This window comes from Hypanus sabinus, chromosome 15 (genome assembly GCF_030144855.1).
Source record: "Hypanus sabinus isolate sHypSab1 chromosome 15, sHypSab1.hap1, whole genome shotgun sequence".
NCBI lineage: Eukaryota > Metazoa > Chordata > Chondrichthyes > Myliobatiformes > Dasyatidae > Hypanus > Hypanus sabinus.
In genome coordinates this window covers 58,433,363-58,456,114 of record NC_082720.1, presented here as the reverse complement: position 1 = coordinate 58,456,114, position 22,752 = coordinate 58,433,363, and positions in this window count along the sequence as shown.

Here is a 22,752-nt window from a genome sequence, read left to right as displayed (position 1 = left end):
CCGCTCCCTGGATGTTTGTTGTTTCTTGCAGCATTCTCTGCAAACTCTAGAGACTGTTGTGCATGAAAGTCCCAGGAGATCCACAGTTTCAGAGATATTCAATCCACCCCACCCTTTCTAGCACCAACAATCATTCCATGGTCAAAGATACTTGGATCACATTTCTTCCCCATTCTGATGTTTGCTCTGTACATCTGAACCTCTTCGCCATGTCTGCATACGTTAATGCATTCAGTTGCTGCCGCATGATTGGCTAACTAGTTATTTGCATTAATAAGCAGGAGTACAAGTGTACCTAACAATGTGGCCACCGAGTGGATGTTACCATATACTACTTTGAGATTTATTTTCTTGCAAGTATTTACAGAAAATTATGAAAAACTATTTATAAATGACTGACAAACAACCAATGTGCAAAAGAAGACAAATTATGCAAATAAAACAAAACTGAGAGCATGAGTTTTAAAAATACTTGAAAGTGAGTCTATAAGTTGTAGAATCAGTTCAGATTTGAGGTGATTGAAGATATCCATGAAGGGTCGGGAATCTGATGGTTGAAGAGAACTGTTCCTGAACCTAGTGAGACATAAGGCTATTGTACTTCCCGCCAAATAGTAGAAGCTGCAATGGAGCAGAAGCTTGAGATCAGAGGTTTCCTTCTCCTAAGTGAGCTGCCAACCATGGCTGTTGATCCCTATCTGCCTGAAGTGACTGGTTTTAAGGTGTCAGTAATCCACCTTCTCTCCTTATCCCTTCAGTAGAAAAGGTTCCATCAGCCTTAGCAACTAGGCCACAGATGGGGCATTTAATGGGCAGTGGGAGATTAACCCCACTACTGCCCCCGGCTATGACAATTTAATGAACCAGTTTGCCCAGGACTCCTAGAAATTTCAGAAATTTGTGAGCATAGCTCATAGCGCCTCTCCCTCCTGCTACCTTCAGGTTCTTCCCACTTCCTTTCCAGTCCTGATGAAAGGTTGCAGCCAAAATCATTACCTGTTTATTTCTCTCCACAGATGCTGCCTGATCTGCTGAGTTCCTCCAGTATTTTGTGTGTGGAACTCTGGACTTCCTGAATCTGCAGAATCTCTAGTGTTCCCTCCACTGATCTGTCTTCACTTCCCACTGCAACAAGAAACAGCCAACAGAATCAAGGACCCTTACCGCACTGGTGAAAATCAAAAAGTAAATTTATTGTCAAAGTACATATACTGTATGTCATGATCTACCACACTGATATTCAATTTTTGCGAGTATTCACGGTCTCGCTCTTCGATCCATCGACTATTTATTCCTTTCCATAGATACTGCCTGACCTGTTGGGCTTCTCCAGTATTTTGTACATTGCTCTGGGTTTCCAGCATCTGCAAAACCTCTTGTACTTATGTTGTTAACAATAATAAAACATTTAGAATCACTAGTGAACTCATCTCACTAGACCGGAAGGCCAGGTGAACAATGGTTACTGTACATATCGTCTTGTCTATATTATTAGACCATAAGACATAGAATCAGTATTACACCACTTGGCCCATCGAGTCAGCACTGCCATTCCATCATGACTGATCCATGTTCCCTCTCAACCTTATTCTCTTGCATCCTCCACATAACCTTACATGCCCATTAATCAAACTGATTAATCAGGAACCTATAAACCTCTGTTGTAAATGCACCCAATGGCCTGGCCTCCACAACTGCCTGTGGCAATGAATTTCACAGAATCAGTACCCTTTGGCTAATGGAATCCCTCTGCATCTTTGAACTAAATGGATGCATGTTTACTCTGAGTCTGTGCCCTTTGGTCCTATACTTCCCCACTGTAGGAAACATCCTCTCCACATCTAGGCCTTTCAACATTCCATAGATTTCAATGAGATTCACCCTTTTAAATTCAAGTGACTACAGACCCAGAGCCATCAAACATTCCTCATATGATAACCCTTTCATTTCCGGAATCATTCTTGTGAACCTCCTCCAATGTCAGCACAGCATTTCTTAGATAACTGCTCACAATACTCCAAGTGAGACCTCACCAGTGCCTTATAAAGTCTCAGTATTACATCCTTACTTTTATATTCCAATCCTCATGAAATGAATGCTAACATTGCATTTGCCTTCCTCACCACAGACTCAGCCTGCAAGATATCTTGCAGCGCATGGATCATAGTATGGCCGCACTTTGAAAATATCACTGGCTGCACAACACGAGAAAATAGGAGCAACAATCAAAGCACTGGAGGGATTCAGCCGGTCAGGCAGCATCTATGGAAGAAAATGAAGCACTGGTGGGCGGAGCAGTGAGATTTATCTCACAGATACACATATAGGAATGCTGGGGGATCTCAGCCTCTCAGGCAACATCTATAGGGGTGAATAAAGTGTCAATGTTAATGGTCAAGAAACTTCATCAAATGCTGCCTGACCTATTAAGTTCCTCCAGCACTTGGTGTGTGTTACCCTAAATCCCACCCAGTGGATTTCCCATTTAACACAAACTGGTGTCACTTCTACCTGGTGAATAATCAGGCTGGTGAAAAAACTGTAACCCTATTCATTTGCATTTGATAGCTCATCCTGTGCAAGAAAGTGTATTTGATTTGCAGTACATTATTGGAATTACTGGTGTTCCAAACTTATGTTAATTTCAATTTTGGTAAGTAGTTATTCGTTCTTATCTGTTTAAAACTATAGTTAAAAATTTGCACCTGAGGTATTTAATAGCAGTAAAAAGACTTTTGGCATCTACAATGGCACTTCAGAAAGTGGAAACTTGGGACCCACAGCCCGAGGTCTAGTTACCACTCAAAGCCTGTTCCACTACACAGGAACCCTCTGAGATGTAGAAGGTTCATGGGCAACTGTCAGCTGTGCAAAGTGAGAGTTCAGACTTCAAGCTGTACCAATCTTTAAATAATTTCTGAAGGAAAAGATTTATATATGCATCATGCTGACTTGTTTCCTCACCTGTTATAGTATATTAGCAGTTAATCAATTACTCATAAGTATAATTAGTCTCTACTTTAATTGGAATCTATACCCACATTATGAGAGGCTAAAGATTTGCTCTGACTTTAAATGTGTCTACTTTGTGGATTGTTGACCTACTACTATTACACACAGTTAATGTGGTTCTTGTTCCTATTTAAAAGAGTCTGAAAAGAGTTTTAAAGATATTTAAAAATTGTCTTTATGAAATGCACATCCGAATCAGTGCAGTCTTGGAGGCCTGGTACTCTCTAACTGGATTTGAAAGTATTTGGTCACCAAGAATTTACAAATTTTGATAGAAGTACAGTGGAGACCATTTTGACTATCTGCATAACAGACTAGTATTGTCCGTTCATTATGTGCTGCATCATATGGTGTGGGCAATCATGGTCTTAAAAGCATGATTGTTCCTGGCAAATTTTTCTACAAAAGTAGTTTGCCATTGCCTTCTTCCAGGCAGTCTGTCTCTTTACAAGACGGGTGACACCTCAGCCATTATCAATATTCTTCAGAGATCGTCTGCATGGCATCAATGCTGCATAACCAGGACTTGTGATATGCACCAGCTGCTCATACGGCCATCCACCACCTGCTCCCATGGCTTCACGTGACCCTGAATGGGTGTCTAAGCAGGTGCTACATCTTGCCCAAGGGTGACCTATAGGCTAGCAGAGGGAAGGAGCACCTGGCACCTCCTTTGGTAGGGATGTATCTCCAACAAGTAGAGCCTCCAAATCATGGGATGGCAGGAGGCTGCAGAGGGCTGTATATTAAGCAGCTCCATTGTGGGCACAGCCTTCCCCATTATCAAGGACAAATTCAAGAGGATGCTCTTTGGAAGGATGGCATCCGTCATTAAAAACACTCACCATTCCAAAAATGGAGGTACAGGAGCCTGGAGACACACACTCAATAGTTAACCCAAAGTGCACTGCAGATGCTGTGGTCAAATCAAGATGTACAAAAAAGCTGGATGAACTCAGTAGGTCAGGCAGCATCCGTTGAAAGAAGCAGTCAATGTTTCGGGTCAAAACCCTTCATCAGGACTAAAGAAGGAGGAGGCAGGGGCCATATAAAGAAGGTGGGGAGAGGGTGGAAAACCAATCAGAGGAAAGATCAAGGGGCGGGGGAGGGGAAGCAGGGAGGGGATAGGCAGGAGAGGTGAAGAAGGCATCTAAGGGGAAAGCACTATGGGTAGTAGAAGAAGGCAGAGTCATGAGAGGTGATAGGCAGCTAGAAGAGGAGACAGAGTAGAGGTGGGTTGGGAAAGGGAGAGGGAGGGAATTACCGGAAGTTGGAGAATTTGATGTTCATACCAAGGGGCTGGAGACTACCTAGACGGTACATGAGATATTGTTCCTCCAACCGGAGTTTGGCCTCATCATGGCAGTAGAGGAGGCCATGTATGGACATATCTGAATGGGAATGAGAGGGAGAGTTGAAGTGAGTGGCAAGAGGGAGATCCTGTCTTTTGTGGCGGATTGAGCGTAGGTGCTCAACGAAGTGGTCCCCCAATCTGTGTCAGGTCTCACCAATGTAGAGGAGGCCAACAGACTTAGAGAAAGTTTGTTGTGTCAAGAAGACGTGAATCTGAACAAGGCTGTGAATAAGTGTAGGGCAGCAGAGACCACATGAGCACAAGCTAAGGAGCTGCACAGAGCAGAAACAATAGTGTGTGCAGTGAAAACAGAGGAGCAGTGCACAAGGCATTTCCCAAAGCAATGGGAAAGCAAAGCAGAAGGCTCAAAAAGCAAATGTAGCAAATCTGACGATACCACATTCCAAAATTGTGCACTGCATATGGAAAGTCCTGCAATAATTGTGGGAAGAAGAAGTGCTGCAAAGCTTGGGCTACCAAGAGGAAAGTGCACGTAGTTGATGAGAAAATGGAGAAAGTGTTCATGGATTCTTTATAGACTACTGGTGCTGGTAAAACAGAATGGGTCATTCCAGTGATTGTGAATGAAATAGTAACTCCATTCAAGCTTGACAGTGGAGCCTAGGTGAATGTATTATCCATCGATGATTACAAGACTCTCACAGTACAGAGCAAGATTTACCCGGTGAAGTTAAAAGAGACTGGCTACACTGGAGAGAACATTTCAGTAAAAAAGGGCTGTACAGGGACCTTCAAGCACAAGGGGTAGCAACTAAAGACAGAGCTGCTGATTGTAGAAAAGACAATACAGCCAACATTCAGTCTGAGTACATGTAAGAAGCTCAACCTGGTGAAAAGAGTTTTTGTAGTGGCTTCACAGTTTAAAGATGACCACATTTCACTCATGGACGAGTATGCAGACGTTTTTGAGGAGCTCAGATGCTTAGCTGGTGTACACAAAATTCGTATAGATATGACAGTGGCTCCTGTTAAACAAACTTAAACAAGAACTAATGTGCGTGGAATGAATAAATGTCATGTAGAAAATTGAAGAACCAACAGATTAGTTGAGATCGCTGGTCATTGTGCAAAAGAAAAATGGAGCATTGTAGGTATGCCTAGACTCAAGAGAACTCAATAAAACCATCAAGGGAGAACATTTTAAATTGCCAGCATGGGTGAAGATCATATCTCTGTTTGCTGGTGCCAACTGATTTAGGAAGCTTAACACGTTCGCTGGGTTTTGGCAGATGAAGCTTCATGAGGCAATTTTAAGACTGTGTACTTTTAACACACCAGAGGGAAGATATCACTTTCTTCGGCTACTGTGTTGGATTCTGTCCACACCAAAAGTCCACCATAAAACCAGCCATTCGATCTTTGAGGGCATAGCTGGTTTTAAGACCATGATGGATGACATGGGGGTCCACCAAGGATGAATATTACACATGACTAAGACAAGTGTTTGATGTGACACAGAATGTCAATTTGAAATTAAATAAAGAGAAATGTGAGTTTGGTGCTACGACACCAATTTTCATTGGTGGTGTCATATCAGAAAGGGAGTGAAGCTTGACTCAAAAAAGACATCAACCATTGAAAACATGGAAAAGCCCCAAAAACAAGGAGGAGGTGAGACGTTTCTTGGGGATGGTGACTTACCTAGCTAAATTCATCTCTCGATTGTCTACTCTGTCAGCACTGCTTAAGTCACTCCTTGAGCAGCAAAATGAATGGATTTGGTCTCATGAGCAAGACAAGTGTTTCCAAATGCTGAGAAGAGTCACAACTGAAGAGCCTGTACTAAAATGTTATTATATGGAAAGGTATACTAGGATCTTGGTTGACACATCCTGGAATGGATTTGGAGCAGTACTACTCAGCAGCAAGATGACACATGGCAACCTGTGACTTATGCATCAAGGACTTTAACAAGTATGGAAGCCAACTAGGTACAGATGGAGAAAGAAATTCTTTCCAGCACCTATGCATGTGAAAATTCCCATCAGTACATTTATGCACAAGCTTTTTAAGTGGAGACAGACCATAAATCAATGGTCTCAATTATGTCCAAACCACTGAATGACAATCCCATGAGAATACAGTGCCTGTTGATAAGGCTGCAGAAGTATAACATGAAGATAACCTACACACAGGAAAATATTTGTCTCGAGTAGTCAACAGGAAAGAAAAGAGTGTCAGGGGATTATTGCAAATATACAGGCCTATGTTGACATGAGTGTCACCTCCATTCCAGTATCTCCTGATAGAACAAAGAAGATTAGGAAAGCAGCAGGAAAGGTGAAACAATGAAATTATTCAAAGCGACAATACAGAAAGGATGGCCAGCAACTAAGAATGACTGTCCAGTGTATATTCTGGATTATTGGGAATGCAGAGCTAAGCTGTCAGTAGTCAAAGATATGGTCTTCAAATGGAAAGGTTTGTGATTCTAGTGCCACTACCCAAAGAAATGCTCCAGAAGGCACATGAAGGACAGCTTGCTGAGGAAAAATATAAACGTAGAGCTCAGGATGGGATGTACTGGCCAAGAATAAATTAAGACATCATCCAGACCACTGCTTCATGTGAGATATGATTACTTACAGACCAAACAGCAAGCAGAACTGCTTACACTGCACACTGTACCAGACAAGCTATGTTCAAAGTTGGAGTGGATTTGTTTGTTTATAATGGGAAGAGTCATATTGTTGTAACAGACTATTTTTCCAATTACCTAGAAGCTGCAACACTGCAATCAACATCTAGCAAAGCAAGCATCACCTTCCTGAAAATTGTGTTTGTGAGGGATGGAGTTCCATGTGAGGTAATATCAATGTTCCACAATTTTCAGGCTGTGCACTTGAATCCTTTGCCAATGTTTGGGGGTTTTGACATATAACTTCAAGCCCACGTCACCCGAAATCTCATGACCTAGCGGAGAGTTTGGTCAACATAGTGAAAAAAGTGCAAGATAAGCATGAGGATATTCACAAAATTCTAATAATTTACAGAAGTGCTGCACTGCAACATGGCTCTTCACCAGCCCCAATACTGATGGATCGACACATACACACGACCTTTCAGTGCATGAAAACCTGTTGACACCTAAAGGAGCACACATGATCAAACTGGCTAAAGAGAAAGAGAAAGAAAACCAGAAACAATATCACAATAACACCATGAAAAGCCTACCAGTCCTGAATCCTGGAGGTTAAGTGCGAATCCGAGATCACGATTCTGGCACAGGGTTTATGCAAGGATATATGCTCCCCATTCCTACCAGATTCAGACGGAGTGACGGTTACCTTTGAGAAGGAACTACGTGGATCTATGATCACAAGCTCCAACACATATCCTGTCATTATACTAAAGTGGCAAGCAGATGTAAAAAAATGATCATGTTTATTAGAGTTCTCAGAAAGATACAAATATTAACACAGCAAATGAAAGCCTTATGCCTGTAGAAACAAATAGCAGACCAAAGAGTATCATTAAGCCACCTCAAGGACTGATTGAATTTAATGAGTGGATAAGGGACTGGATTTGCTCATTACAATTGAAGTTGAAAATTCAAGGAAGGAAAGGGACTGGCTACAAAATGTAGATATCTTTGTTGGAAAGGTTTATTGTTCCTTGCAGGTTTTGAGTACATAATATTATGTTTGATTGTCCTTAAAGGGAGAAGATGTGTTATTATGTATGCATAAAAATGAACTTCAGTACCCAGTGAACAATGCCGGTTCACCTGGAACTGGAAGCTATGATGGTGACCATGCAGTCAGTTGTAAACAACAGTTCATTATTAAAATATTCCAGCGTAAAGTCACACCAATTTTGTCTTTAATTAAGAACAAATATATGTTTTGAGGGTTTTGTGTCTTCTGCCCGATGGGAGGAGGGAGAGAAAGAATGTCCAGGACAGGTGGAATCTTCAATTATGCTGATTGGTTTACCAAGTCAGCAAGGAGTGTGGACAGAAGCTTTGCTGTCTGTCAAAGTTTCATCAGCAATTTTGTTGAAAGAATTTATTTGGTCCTGACTCCAATGCAGTACCATTTTTCTAGAACTCTAGAACACATCAATGGAAATTACACTCAGTGTCCACTTTATTAAGTACCTCCTTTACCTAATAAATTGTGCAATGTGTATGTTCGTGGTCTTCTGCTGCTGTAGTCCATCAACCAAGGTTCAACATGTTCTGCATTCAGTGATGTTCTTCTGCACACCACTGTTGTAACACGTGGTTATTTGAGTTACTGTCGCCTTCCTGTCAGCTTGAACCACTCTGCTCAGACTTCTTTCACTAACAAGGTGTTTTTGCCACAGAACTGTTACTCACTAGATTTTTTTCTTGTTTTTCATACTATTCTCAGTAAGCTCAAGAAACTGCTGTGCATGAAATTGCAGGAGATCAGTAGTTTCTGATATACTCAAACCACTAGTTTACACTAGTGAAAGCTAGTGAAGTTTAAGAGATTACTGGACAGGTATATGGAGGAATTTAAGGTGGGGGGTTATATGAGAGGCAGGGTTTAAGGGTTAGCACAACATTGTGGGCTGAAGGGCCTGTACTGTGCTGTACTATTCTATGTTCTATGTTCTAAATTCTGTAATTCTGTCTGGCACCAACATTCAAAGTCAGTTCGATCACATGCTTTCCCCATTCTAATGTTTGGTCTTAACAACTGAACCTCTTGACCAAATCTGCATGCTTTTATGCATTAAGTTGCTGCCACGTAATTGTCTAATTAGGTATTTGTATTAACGAGCAGATGTACTGATGTACCTAGTAAAGCTGCTACTGAATTTAAGCCCATAATTGATAGTTAGATCAACAGCTCAGTGTCCAACCCGAATGATGTGAAAAACTGAGGAGAAATTTGAAGATCTCGGTGAGAATTTTGAAAATGCAGTTTGCTGTGTTGATTCTAACAGTCATTTATTATGGCTTATTTTTGGGAAGTGGAGGCAGCCCACAAGTATCACCACACAGCCAACAAAGCATGCCCACCATATTTGACAGGACAACGCAGAGAACAACAAGCAACACACAACAACAAAAAAGCAAGCTCTTTCCTCAGTCGCATCCTTCCTCCTTCCTCATACCCACCCACCTGCACACAAACAGACAGTCCTTCAACTCCAGTCTCCAGTCTAGTCTCCAAGATAGGCATTTCAAAACATGGCCTCAACTCTATTCTTCTGCCTGTTTCTCATATAATCTGATTCCTTCATAGTTCAAAATATATCTTGCCCTTCAATACATTCAATGGTTCATCCACCTTGGTTAGATATTTCCAAAGATTTGTGGCTCTCTGAGAAATAAAGTCCTCCTTCCTATCAATCCAAAATTGCAATACCATTTTCTACAACTGCTTTCATAAGACCATAGTTCCATAAGACATAGAAGTGGAATTAGGCCATTTGGCCCATCCAGATTATTTCACCATTTCATCATTGGTAATCCATGTTCTGTCAAACCTATCCTCCTGCTTTGTCCACATAACCTTTCATTACTTGATAAATCAAGAACCTATCATGATATGCCTTAAATGTACCCATTGATCTGGTCTCCACAGCCACCTGTGCTAATGAATTCCACATTTTCACCACACTTTGGCTAAAGAAGTTCTTCCTTAACTACATTCTAAATGGGTGACTTTCTATTCTGAGGCTGCATCCTTTAGTCCTAGATACCCAACCATAGGAAACAGCCAGTCCACCTCCACCCAATCTAGGCCTTCAATGTGATCCACCCTCATTTTTCTAAGTACCAGCAAGTAAACGCCCAGAACCATCAGTTGCTCTTCATATGATAAGCCTTTCATTCCTGGAATCATTCTCATGATCCTCCTCTGAACCTTCTCCAAAGTAAGTACATCATTTTTTAAATACAGTGCCCTTAACTGCTCACAATACTCCAAGTGAGGCCTCACTAGTGCTTTATTAAGCCTCAGCATTATGTCTTTGCTTTTATTTCCCCTCATCTCAATTCCTCCATTTGGAAAATATCCTCTTACAAATTCTCAATAAAGGTGTATGATTTACAGCAAAATTTTCTAAAGCCAGATCTTACTCTTAACTGTGTGAGCATTCCTATTTAGTATTTAAATGTTTTTTTCTATATTTCTAAACAGACATAATCCACCACAAAAGCTTGTTTCATATCTAGAATTAGTCCCCCTGCATAAACAAAACATTTTCTTTACAAGAGTCAGATAATTAAATGTTTGGGAACATCTCCCGAAGCAATGGAAAAACTCCATTTTTGTTTGATAACGCCATTGTGACAACTTAAATTTTGCACTTTGAAACGTTGCCTTTATATTTTACTATGTTTGGTAATGGAGTCTAAGTGATGTGGACAGTTTTCTGTATAATCTTTTATACATCTTTTCTTACAGAATACAAGACATTAACACTGCAGTTTTCAAATCAATTGAGGCTTCAAAGCAGAGGAGAGAAAGGAGTAATTAGATCTTTGAAGTCAAATTTAATTTAGTCTCCATTTTAAATTTTTAATATATTTTATATATTTATTGTATTTCATTTCAGATTTTGTTAATGCATTGTAATAACATTGAAAGCAGAGTCACTGCTGAAATTATGACAACAGTGACACCATAGGCGGATGAACGTAACTACAGTGTGACATGTTTACATAGGCTGGGCCAATTGCAGTGGTGAAATAAAAGAAAGATTAGCTTCATTTATCACATGCACATTGAAACTTACAGTGAAATGCATTGTATGCATCAAATAAAATCAGTGAGGATTGTGCTGGCCAGCCCACAAGTGTCACCTCACAATGCCCACATCTCTCTGACACGAACCATACATCTTTGGAATAGACAATAGACAATAGGTGCAGAAGTAGACCATTCGGCCCCTCGAGTCTGCACCGCCATTCTGAGATCATGGCTGATCATTCACTATCAATACCCAGTCCCTGCCTTGTCCCCATATCCCTTGATTCCCCTATCCATCAGATGTATATCTAGCTCCTTCTTGAAAGCATCCAGAGAATTGGCCTCCACCGTCTTCCGAGGCAGTGCATTCCGCACCTCCACAACTCTCTGGGAGAAGAAGTTTTTCTCAACTCTGTTTTAAATAACTGACCTCTTATTCTCAATCCATGCCCTCTGGTACTGGACTCTCCCAACATCTGGAACATATTTCCTGCCTCAATCCTATCAAATCCTTTAATTATCTTAAACGTTTCAATCAGGTCCCCTCTCAATCTCCTCAATTCCAGCATGTACAAGCCCAATCTCTCCAATCTCTCTGCGTAAGACAGCCCTGCCATCCCAGGAATCAACCTAGTGAATCTACGCTGCACTTCCTCAATTGCCAGAATGTCCTTCCTTAAACCTGGAGATCAAAACTGTACACAATATTCCAGGTGTGGTCTCACCAGGGCCCTGTACAAATGCAAAAGGACATCCTTGCTCTTGTACTCAATACCCCTTGTAACAAAGGCCAACATTCCATTTGCCCTCTTCACTGCCTGTTGCACTTGCTCATTCACCTTCATTGACTGGTGAACTAGGACTCCTAGGTCTCTTTGCATTTCTCCCTTACCTAACTCGACACCGTTCAGACAATACTCTGCCCTCTTGTTCCAGCTTCCAAAGTGGATAACTTCACATTTATTCACATTGAATGACATCTGCCAAGTATCTGCCCACTCACCCAGCCTATCCAAGTCTCCCTGTATTCTCCTAACGTCCTCTTCGCATGTCACACTGCCACCCAGTTTAATGTGGGAAGAATCTGAAGCACCTGGAGAAAAGCCACCTAGTCATAGGGAGAACATCCCTGCTGTTCTCTCCTTACAGAGAGCAGCAGGAACTGAACTCAGATCTAGCAGCTGGGTTACACCACCATGGTTCCCATGTGGACACGTAAAATATGGATGCAATAATTACACTTATGATAGCAACAAGCTGGATATAAGTCTTTAAAAGATTCAACAATTCAAAATGCATTTATTATCAAAGTATATATGCAGTGTACAAAACTCATCTTCCCACATTCAGTCAGGAAAAAAAGAAACAGCATGGAACACCACAGAATACACAAAGGAGAATCAGTTAATGTCGTGTACTTGGATTTTCAGAAGGCCTTTGACAAGGTGCCACACATGAAGCTGTTTAACAAGCTATGAGCCCATGGTATTGCAGGAAAGATTCTAGTATGGATAAAGCAGTGGTTGATTGGCAGGAGCTCAAGAGTGGTAATAAAGGGAACGTTTTCTGGTTGGTTGCCAATCACTAGTGGTATTCCACAGGGGCCTGTATATTGGGACCAATTCTTTTTACATTATATGTCAATGATTTGGATAATGGAATTGATGGCTTTATTGAAAAGTTTGCAGACAATATGAAAGTAGGTGGAGGGTCATATAGTTTTGAAGAAGTAGAAAGGACTTAGATTGAGATCATAGGCAAAGAAATGGCAGATGGAATACAGTAAGTGTTTGGTAGAAGAAATGAAAAGTTTGATTATACCCTAAGTGGAGAGAAAGTGCAAAAAACTGAGGTGAAAAGGGACTTGGGAGTTCTTGTGCAGGATTCCCTAAGGGTTAAGGGTTAAGGTTAAGTACTGTGAGCACGTTTGGGCCCCTTATCTTAGAAAGCATGTGCTGAAACTGGAGAGGATTCAAAGGAGATTCACAAAAATGATTCCAGGATTGAATGGCTCTGGGTCTATATTCACTGGAATTCAAAGGAATGAGGAATGACCTCATCGAAACCTGTCAAATGGTGAAAGGCCTTGATAGAGTAGATGTGGAGAGGATATTTCCTATGGTGGAAGAGTCTAAGACTAGAGACGCAGCTTCAGAATAGAGGGGTGTCCTTTTATAATGAAGATGAGGAGAAATTTCTTTAGCCAGAGAGTGGTGAATCTGTGGAATTATTTGCCACAGGCAGCTATGGAGGCCGGTCTTTTTGTACATTTAAGGCAGAGGTTGTTCAATTCTTGAATGGTTAGGGCATGAAGGGATATAGCGAGAAAGCAGGAGATTGGGGGTGAGAGGAAAATTGGATCAGCCATAATGAAATGGTGGAGCAGACTTCATGGGCCAAATGGCCTACTGCTTCTCTGATATCTTATAGTCTTATGGAACCCATTCAAAGAAAATATCAAACACCCAATGCATAACAAAACTCAAATCATGCAAATGACAAAAACATGTGAAAGACATATCAAACACATAAAACCACAAAAGACACATAAAACATCAAACCACAAAGTCATTGAAACAATCTGTGAGGCTGAGTTGGGCGGGGCCTTGGAAGTCCATGGGGGTGGGGTACTCCCTTCTGCCGCCGGCGTGGGATGGCGAGTCTGTCTGGACCCTGGGGACTTGCGCAAACTGTAGTAATTTCTTTTGAACTTACAGCCCTTTAACATCTTGGATTATTTTTACTATGCCCATAGTCTGTTTTTTATCAATTATGCTATTGTTTGCACTGTTGTAACTATATGTTGTAATTATGTGGTTTTGTGCAGGTCTTGTAGCTTTAGTTTTTGGTCTTGTTTGTCTGGGGGATTTGGAGCTCCTTTCTGGGGAACGCACTAGACGGTAGCACGATATTAATACGCAGCAGCCTCTCCGGACTCTGGATTGGGGATTGCTAAACGCTATGTGGATTTTCTGGTGTAGTCTGTTTTGTCATATGCTTTTGTGATATCATTCTGGAGGAACGTTGTCTCATTTTTTAACTGCATTGCATTTGTGGTTTCTATATGACAATAAACTGAATCTGAATCTGAATGTTCAGCGTCAGTTGGGTTCATTTCAATTTAGCGCAGTATTGTTTCTGACTGAAGGTGCAGAGCCAGTCTACCCTGATCAAAATTGTACAAAATAGCAATAAAATTTAAATTTTCCTCCTACATATTTCTATTACATTTTTCTACATTTTTTCCCATATTTTCCTAGATTTTTTTCTTATCCATGTACGTATATAAGAATCTCTTAAATGTCCCTCATGTATCTGCCTCTCCCACCACCAATGGCAGGGCACTCCACACACCCACCACTCTTGTGTAAGAACTATCCCTCTGACAATCCTCTATACTTCCTTTGCAACATGTTAAAGTTATGCCCTGATGCATTAGTCATTTCTGTTCTGGGAAAAAGTCTCTGACTGTCTACTTGATTTATGCCTCTTATCATCTCACACACCTCTCATTCTCTTCTCCAAAGAGAAAAACCTAGCTCACTCAACCTATCTTCACAACATAATGTATGCACTCTAATCCAGACAGCAAACTGCTAAATCTTCTCTTCTCTGAAGCTTCCAAATCCTTCCTAATATGAGACAACCAGAGGTAAACATAATACTAGTTTTATAGATCTATATCATTACCTACCCACTCTTAACCTCAGTCCCCCAACTAATGAAAGCCAACAGACCATGTGCCTTCTTAACCAGCCTATCAACTTGCACTACAACATTAAAGGATTATGGATGTGATACCCAAAACCCCTTTGTCCTTCCACACTGCAAAGAATCCTGCAATTAACTCCGTATTCAGCCTTCAAATTCCACCTTCCAAAGTAAATCACTTCACACTGGATTGAACTCCATTTGCCAATTACCAGCCCAGCTCAACATTCTATCAAATGTATTATCTGTTTTAGGGACCAATTTTCTAAGAGATACTACTTAGCTTTTGATGCTGCTCAGTGAAGTTGTCTTGGTCCCCTACTCTACTCTTGATACATGCTGTGCTTTGGAGACATCATTAGAGAGCATATACTTGATTTTCACAGTTATGCAGATGACACTCACAATTGAGTGATAACACCCTGTCTTCTCTGACTTCTGGTTTGTCTGCAGTAAATAAGTAGATGAGCTATGATTTCCTAAAAGAAAATGAAGATAAAACTGAAATGCTTTTGACTGGTCCCAAAGCCAGAAGATAAACTTGGTATCTTGGCTCCCCTTGTAAAATTAGAATTAACTAGTTTGGGTGTTATCCTTGATTTAGATTTGTATTTTAAATCCCACATAAAGAAAGTGACCAGGACAGCATTTCTACACTGTGGAAAGATTGCAAAGGTAAATTTGTTCTGTTAGATAATTTTGCTGAAAAAATAATTCACCCCTTTATATCAAATAGACTAGATTCACTACTAGCCTTCCAAAGCAATCTATTGACAAACTTCAACTCATTCAGAATGCCACTACTCAATTTTGAACCAAAACCAGGATGAGGGAACATTTCACTTCTGTACTAGCTACTCTGTATTGGCTTCCTGTATCTTTTAGAATTGATTGTAAAGTTCTCTTACTTGTTTTTAAGCCTTTTAGTAGTCTGGGACTGGAGTACATCACAGAATCACTGTTGTTTTATAATCCTGCTTTAGCTTTAAGGTCCTCTTCTGCCGAACTCTTAAATTTAAACAATCTCCCACAAAAGATAATTGGCCGGTCAGCTTTTTTGAACTATGCTCATAAACTGTGGAATTCAATACCTGAAACTATAAGGGACACCGACTACTGGCAATTTTAAAGGCCATCTCAAATCCAATTTACTTAATCTTGCTTTTAACAAACATCTTTTTGTCTTTCTTTCATGTTTATTTTTATTTTTATTTTTTATTTTATTTTCATGTTTGTACTTTTATCCCACTGTAAAGCATTTTGAACTGCATCATCTGTATGAAAAGTGATCTGTAAATAAAGTTCACATTGTCCTTTTGTAACCTACAATAACATTTTATGCCATCAATGCCACCACCATCCTTCGTGTCATCTGCAGACTTACTAACCCACCCTTCCACTTCCTTATCCAAGTCATTTATAAAAAATCACGAAGAGCGGGGGTTCCAGAAGAGATCCCTGGAGAGCACCACTGATCACCAATCTCCAGGCAGAATAAGTTCCATTTACTACCATCCTCTGCCTTATGTGGGCAAACCAATTCTTAATCCATAAAGTAAATTTTCCTTGGATCCATGTCTCCTGACTTTCTCAATGAGCCTACCACAGGAAACCTTGTGAAATGCCTTACTGAAATCCATGTACACCACATCCACTGCTCTACCTTCATTGATACAATTTGTCAGCTGCTCAAAGAAGTCAATCAGACTCATGAGGCACAACTTGCCCCTCACAAAGCCATGATAACTATCCTAATCAGATTTTGCTTCTCCAAATGCTAATAAATCCTGTTGTGACATGATAGTATGATCGCTAGCACAATGCTTTACAGTACCAGCTAAGGTTCAATTTTCACCACTGCCAAAAGGAAATTTTTTACATTCTTCCATTGACCATGTGGGTTTCCTCCAGGTTCTCCAGTTTCCACCAAGGTCCAAAGAGATATTGATCAGTAGGTTGATAGGTCATTGTAAATTGCACCATGTTTGGGGTAGGATTAAACCTGGACGATGCTGACCAGTGCAGCCAGAATGGCTGGAAGGGCCTATTCCTCACCATATCTCAATCAATAATTAAATAAATAAAATTGTACATTGTTCTCACTTGCTTGAAGTTACACGTAGCTGTGTCTCGAGTAAAAGGAACTTGGGGACTGAGGTCAAGCAGACCTCAAAGAACGAGTGAATAACTAAACCCATATTACATTCCAGCACTGAAGTCCACAGTAATGTATAAATATCAGCTGCTGAATTAAAGTTTGATGCATGACTTACAGGTAACTTTCACCTTCATCTTTCAGAAAGGTCTCAGCCACTTGAGTTTTTCCTTAACTTATGACTGGCACTGATTTAGAGTAATTGATTAAGATTGATTGGAATGATTAGTTAATAAATCTATTAATTATCAGGATGGTAGAAGATGAACAGCAAGTTTTTGTTTAATCATCTAACAATTCTTACCTCCCTGTATTCCTATAATCAAGCAAGTTATAAATGTGTGTTGCCTAATTAATTCATCAAAGTACATTAAGCTTAAATGCAATTTCACAATGGCTCAATTTCTTGCAACTATGAAACACACAAAAAATCGATCAATGAAATTGTTCAAAGGACCATTTCTTGCTTCAATAAAATTCAGCCTTAATTCTCTCTTTCCTTTCTAAATCACAACTAATGGCTGGATGTCTTTCCCAAGAGTCCCACTCAATGTACATGGAAAAACTTGGAAAGAACTCCATTTATCCTTTCAAGAAGAAGATCCAGGGTGAAGGGAAAATGTAACTCACTTAGATAAACTAACTAAGACATAAAGATTTCATAATAATCCCTTCACTGAATACCAAACAGCTTGTTATGCAAGTCCAACTCAATATTTTCAATCTTTTATAACATTGCAGAGGACTTAATTGGTATCTCGATGCCTTTGAAGTTATGTTCACTGCTGTAATAGAGAAAAGTAAGATCGCTAAAAAGATTGGCAGCACTGGAGATGCTCAAATTTCAAAGTAACTTTATTATCAAAGTACATTCACTCATGGTCAGTTTATTTGGTCTACCTGTACACCGCTTGTTAACACCGCAGATATCTAGTCGGCCAATCATGTGGCAGCAACTCAAAGCATAAAAGTATGCAGACACGGTCAAAGGGTTCAGCTGTTGTTCAGACCAAGTATCAGAATAAAAAAGAAATCTGATCTAATTGATTGTTGGTGCCAGATGGGGTGGTTTCAGTGTCTCAGAAACTGCTGATATCCTGGTATTTTTATGCACAATGGTCTTCATAGTTTACCGAAAATCTTGCAAAAAAAGAAGAATGCTCTTGAGAGAGGTTCGAGGAGAATTGCCAAATTGGTTCAAGTTGACAGGAAGATGACAGTAACTCAAATGGCCACAGTTTACAACAATGATGTGCAGAAGAGCATCTCTGAACGCACATTGAACCTTGAAGTGGATGAGCTACAGCAGCAGCAGACCGTACACTCAGTGGCCACTTTATCTGGTACAGGAGGTACCTAAAAAAGTAACCACTGAGTATGCATAATATATCACCATATACTACCCTGAGATGAATTTTCTTGTTGACATTCACAGTTGCTGCCTCCTAGCTCCAGCAAACATAGCTCAATCCTGACCTCCATTGTTGTCAGTGTGAAGTTTGCAGATTCTCCCTGTGACCAAAATCAGAATCAGAATCACATTTAATATATAATATATAAATAACATATATAATATCTGTGTGTATTAAATAGTTAAGTTAAAATAGGTAGTAGCAATAAAAAGTAGTGAGGTGGTGTTCATGGGTTCAATGTCCATTTAGTAATTAGATAGCAGAGGGGAAGAAGCTGTTCTGAATGTGTGCCTTTAGGCTTTTGTACCTCATTCCCAATGGTAACAATGAGAAGAGGGCTTAGTCTGGATGATAGGTATCCTTAATGATGCACACCGCCTTCCTAAGGCACCGCTCCTTGAAGATATCTTGGATACTTTGGAGTCCAGTACCCATGATGGAGCCGACTAATTTTACAAGTTTCTGCAACTTACTTTAATTTTGTTCAGTAGCTCCCCCATGCCAGACGGTGATGATGCCAGTCAGAATGCTCTCCATGGTGCATTTGTAGAAGTTTTAGTTGACAATCCAAATCTCCTCAAACTCCAAATGAAATATAACCACTGTCTAACCTTCTTTATAGCTGTGTCGATATGTTGGGTCCAGGTTAGATCCAAGATCTAAAGCATAAAGCCCTGAGTCCAGCCAACATAGCTCTCCAGGTCAATGAGGCATGCAAGCCTGTAAACCCTACAACATGGTTATCCCTGCAGTGATATTAATATCAGTGAGATGTTTGAGGGAATTTTTTTTTGCTTAACTAAATGTACTTCTTCTATGTCCCTCAAAAGTAAAATGTTGGGATCTCTCACCCCTACCTCAGAGTTTTAGACAGGGGTGGATTTTATACCTTTATCTCTTCCCTGAAAAGCAGGATAAACTAATTTCCTCAGCAATCACTTGTGTTCAACCTAGACTTTTGCAACCCTCGACCCAGAAATTTCAGAGGCAGAGGCAACTGCAAAATATCTCAAAACACCATGTAATCATAAAAACACAAGAAATTGGAGCAGAAGTAGGTCATCTGGCCCATTGAGCCTGCTCCGCCATTCAATAAGATCATGGCTAATCTGGCCATGGACTCGTCTCCACCTATCTGCCTTTCCCCCATAACCCTTAATTCCTCTACTATGCAAAAATCTATCCAACCTTGTCATAAATATTGTGACACTGTGGGGGGGGGGGGGGGGGGGGCATGGTCAATAGTCCGTCCCTGCATTTCTAATGACCAGTACAGTTTATTATTCTTATGTCAAAATGCTTTTGTGGGATTATGGTGAGAAGTTCCAGTTCATTTATTGGTACATTTTAGCTGGGATTATATAGTTATTTGCTAGTGTATTTGTGGGTCACCATTTGTATTTGTGACTGTCACCTCCCCCATCTATGTGAGAATGGTCTGTTTTATGTTTATCACAATAAAATGCTTCCTCATCTGTCATTCAGGACCAAATGCTTGCCATATTGGTGTCAGCAGTGGGATGTGAGATCGACGATGAAATTGAAGAGTTACGACATCGGACAGAGTGCCTGAAGACCCGGGGAATAAGACGAGGGACCGAGCAGTATGCCTCCCCCGCACACATGGGCCGGGGTCATGAAGACAGGACCTGGACAAAGAACCTGGGAACCCAGCCGGGGCAAGTGTACCCAGGATCCCCAACCCGGGGAACATGGCCGAACACAATACCCGCCTCCCTCGCAACACACACCAGAGAACCCAGGACGCCACAGGCATGGGAGGATGGACCCCATGACAGATGACAGCGGAGCAGCATGATTACAGGACCCTTGTAGTGGTGCTGGAGTGGAGTTTTGAGCAGAGGCCGTGGGTGGAAGCAATGAAGAAAGAACTATGCAGCAGATGGCGCCATATGGGAGAAAGTCTGGGGCCATTAGCAGCTGATCTCCACCACTGTGCTTAGCATGGCTACCCCCAGTTCCTTCCCGCGGCACAGGAAGAGTTTGTCCTCCATGCCTTTGTAAAGGTGCTGACGCCAGAGCGTCTTCAGCAGCATGTTTGCCTGACATCACTATCGTCACTGGACGAGGCTTTGACTGAGGTGGAGAGGACAAAAGCAATTTTAGCCCCCCAAGGTGTTCCAGCATTGCCCTGCACTCCGTGAGAGGAGCAGGAGCCCTTGAGATAGGTCCAACAAGCGCCGCGCCGACCCCACCGCGGACCACGATGCTACCGATGCGGTGAGGCAGGTCGTTTGACCCGGTACTGCCTCGCAACGTCACCACACCACAGCTCAGAGCAATAATCGGGAAACGCCGGTTGGACAGCACCGCCAAATCCTCCAGTAGAACCCATCCATTGCCGTCCATCCAGGTGGGCCATTTGGGTGAAGAGCAAGGTTTATGCATGGACTGGGTGGTGGAGGGTTCAGATGCCGTGCGTTGGTGGAAATGGTGTCAACTATCATTATCATCTGCCCCGGAGTTCTCCCCAACACAGAATAGCCATCCCTGCCTGGGTGGACAACGACAGCGGTCCAGCTGGCTACCATCACTGGTAACTGTGCGGTGATGCGAGGGAAGAGGAGGGTGCGCATCGCAGTGGGGAGAAACACAGTGGAACACGAGGTGTGCCTCGCTAACATCCGAGAGTCCTGCATCCTTGGCCTGGACCTGCTGTCCTGCTGGGGGGCCCATGTAGATGTGTTGGGGGCAACACTCTACCTTGGTGCTAACGCTGTGGCTGTCCGGCAGGGCAGCTCCAGGGAGCCACCACCATCACCGGTTTCACAACAGACCATGCCAGTGCAGCCCACCCGGCAGCGGCCCAATGCAACGCTGCTGAACCATGGGATAATGACGGCGACGGTGCTTCAGGTGACTGCCAGCAACAACTTCCCCACCATGGACCAGCAGCTATGCAGTGAACAGGTGAGTGATTCCATGTTGGCCCAGGTGTGGGAATGGCTGACTGTGGGACGACAGCCGGAGTGGACAGAAGCCTCTGCCCGGGACCCAGAGACCAAAGCCCTATACTCGCAGTGGGGGGGGGGGGGGGGGTCGCTGGAGGTCCACGAGGGGATGCTATTCAGGTGTGGCAGTTGTCCGATGGTGACAGACATCTCTTACAGCTGGTTGTCCCCTGGGGGCTCCGCGCCACGGTGCTGCGGTCGGTGCACAGGCTGGTGGGAGCCAGCCATCTCAGAGTGGCAAAGACATCGGGCAGGCTGTGTGAATGCTTCTACTGGCCTAGTTACAGGCAGGATGTGGAGTTGTTCATGCCCGGCTGCGACACCTGCAAGTTCCAGTAGGGGCCAGGCTGCCAGTTTGTGGTGCCAATGCAGCAGTACATAGTGGGGGCCCCAGTATGCATCTACTTCCCCTCCTGGCTTGGAAGCCACTGGAAGGGGCTGGGAGGGGTGCTCGACTGAATCTCCGATGTGGTATATCAGGTTCGGTTGCCTGAGCGACCGAAGGCAGTCGTACTGCGCTGGGACCGGCTGGCACCATGTCAGCCCTTGGTCACCACTAACACAGCGAGGCTGAAGGAAGCAAGTGACACTCTGGGTGCCCTGCCTCTTGCCTCACACAAACAGGCGGCAGTGGCAATGTCCACCGGACTTTCGGACTTTGCTATGAACTCTGGGGTCTGACCCCTCGGCTGGGGGCGTGCGATGCTCTGGGGGGGGGGTGCTACCTCTTTAGTGATAAAGAATAAAAATTATCGAGGAAAGGATAAAATTAATGTGGACTCATTCGCAGGGGTGGTTAAGAGGGCAGTTAGGAAGGCATATGGCACTGAGATCAAAAGTCAGGAAGTTATTTTGCAGCTTTACAGCACTCTCGTTAAACAGTATCTGGAGTACTGCATACAGTTATGGTTGCCCCATTATAAGAAAGATGTTGAGGGGTTGGACAGGGTACAGAAGAGGTTTACCAGGATGCTACCTAGATTAGAGGGCACGTGCTGTAGTGAGAGGTTGGACAAACTTGGTTTGTTTTCTCTGGAGCGGCGGAGGCTAAGGGGAGATCTGATAGAGATTTATAGGAATGTGAGAGGCAAAGACAGAGTAGACAGGCAGTATCTTTTTCTAAGGGTAAATTATCTAGTACCAAGAGCCATGCATTTAAGGTGAGGAGGGTAACTAAATAGGAGATATGAAGGAAAAGTTCTTTTACACACAGAGTGGTGGCTGCCTGGGGTAGTGGCAGAGGCAAAAATATTAGAGAATTTTAAGAGACATTTAGATAGGCAAAATGAGGAAAATGGAAGGAATGGACATTGTGTCAACTGAAGAGATAAATTCATTTCATTTCTAACTGCAAACAACGGAAAATCTGCAGATGCTGGAAATCCAAGCAACACACACAAAATGCTGGAGGAACTCAGAAGGCCAGGCAACAACTCGGAAAAGA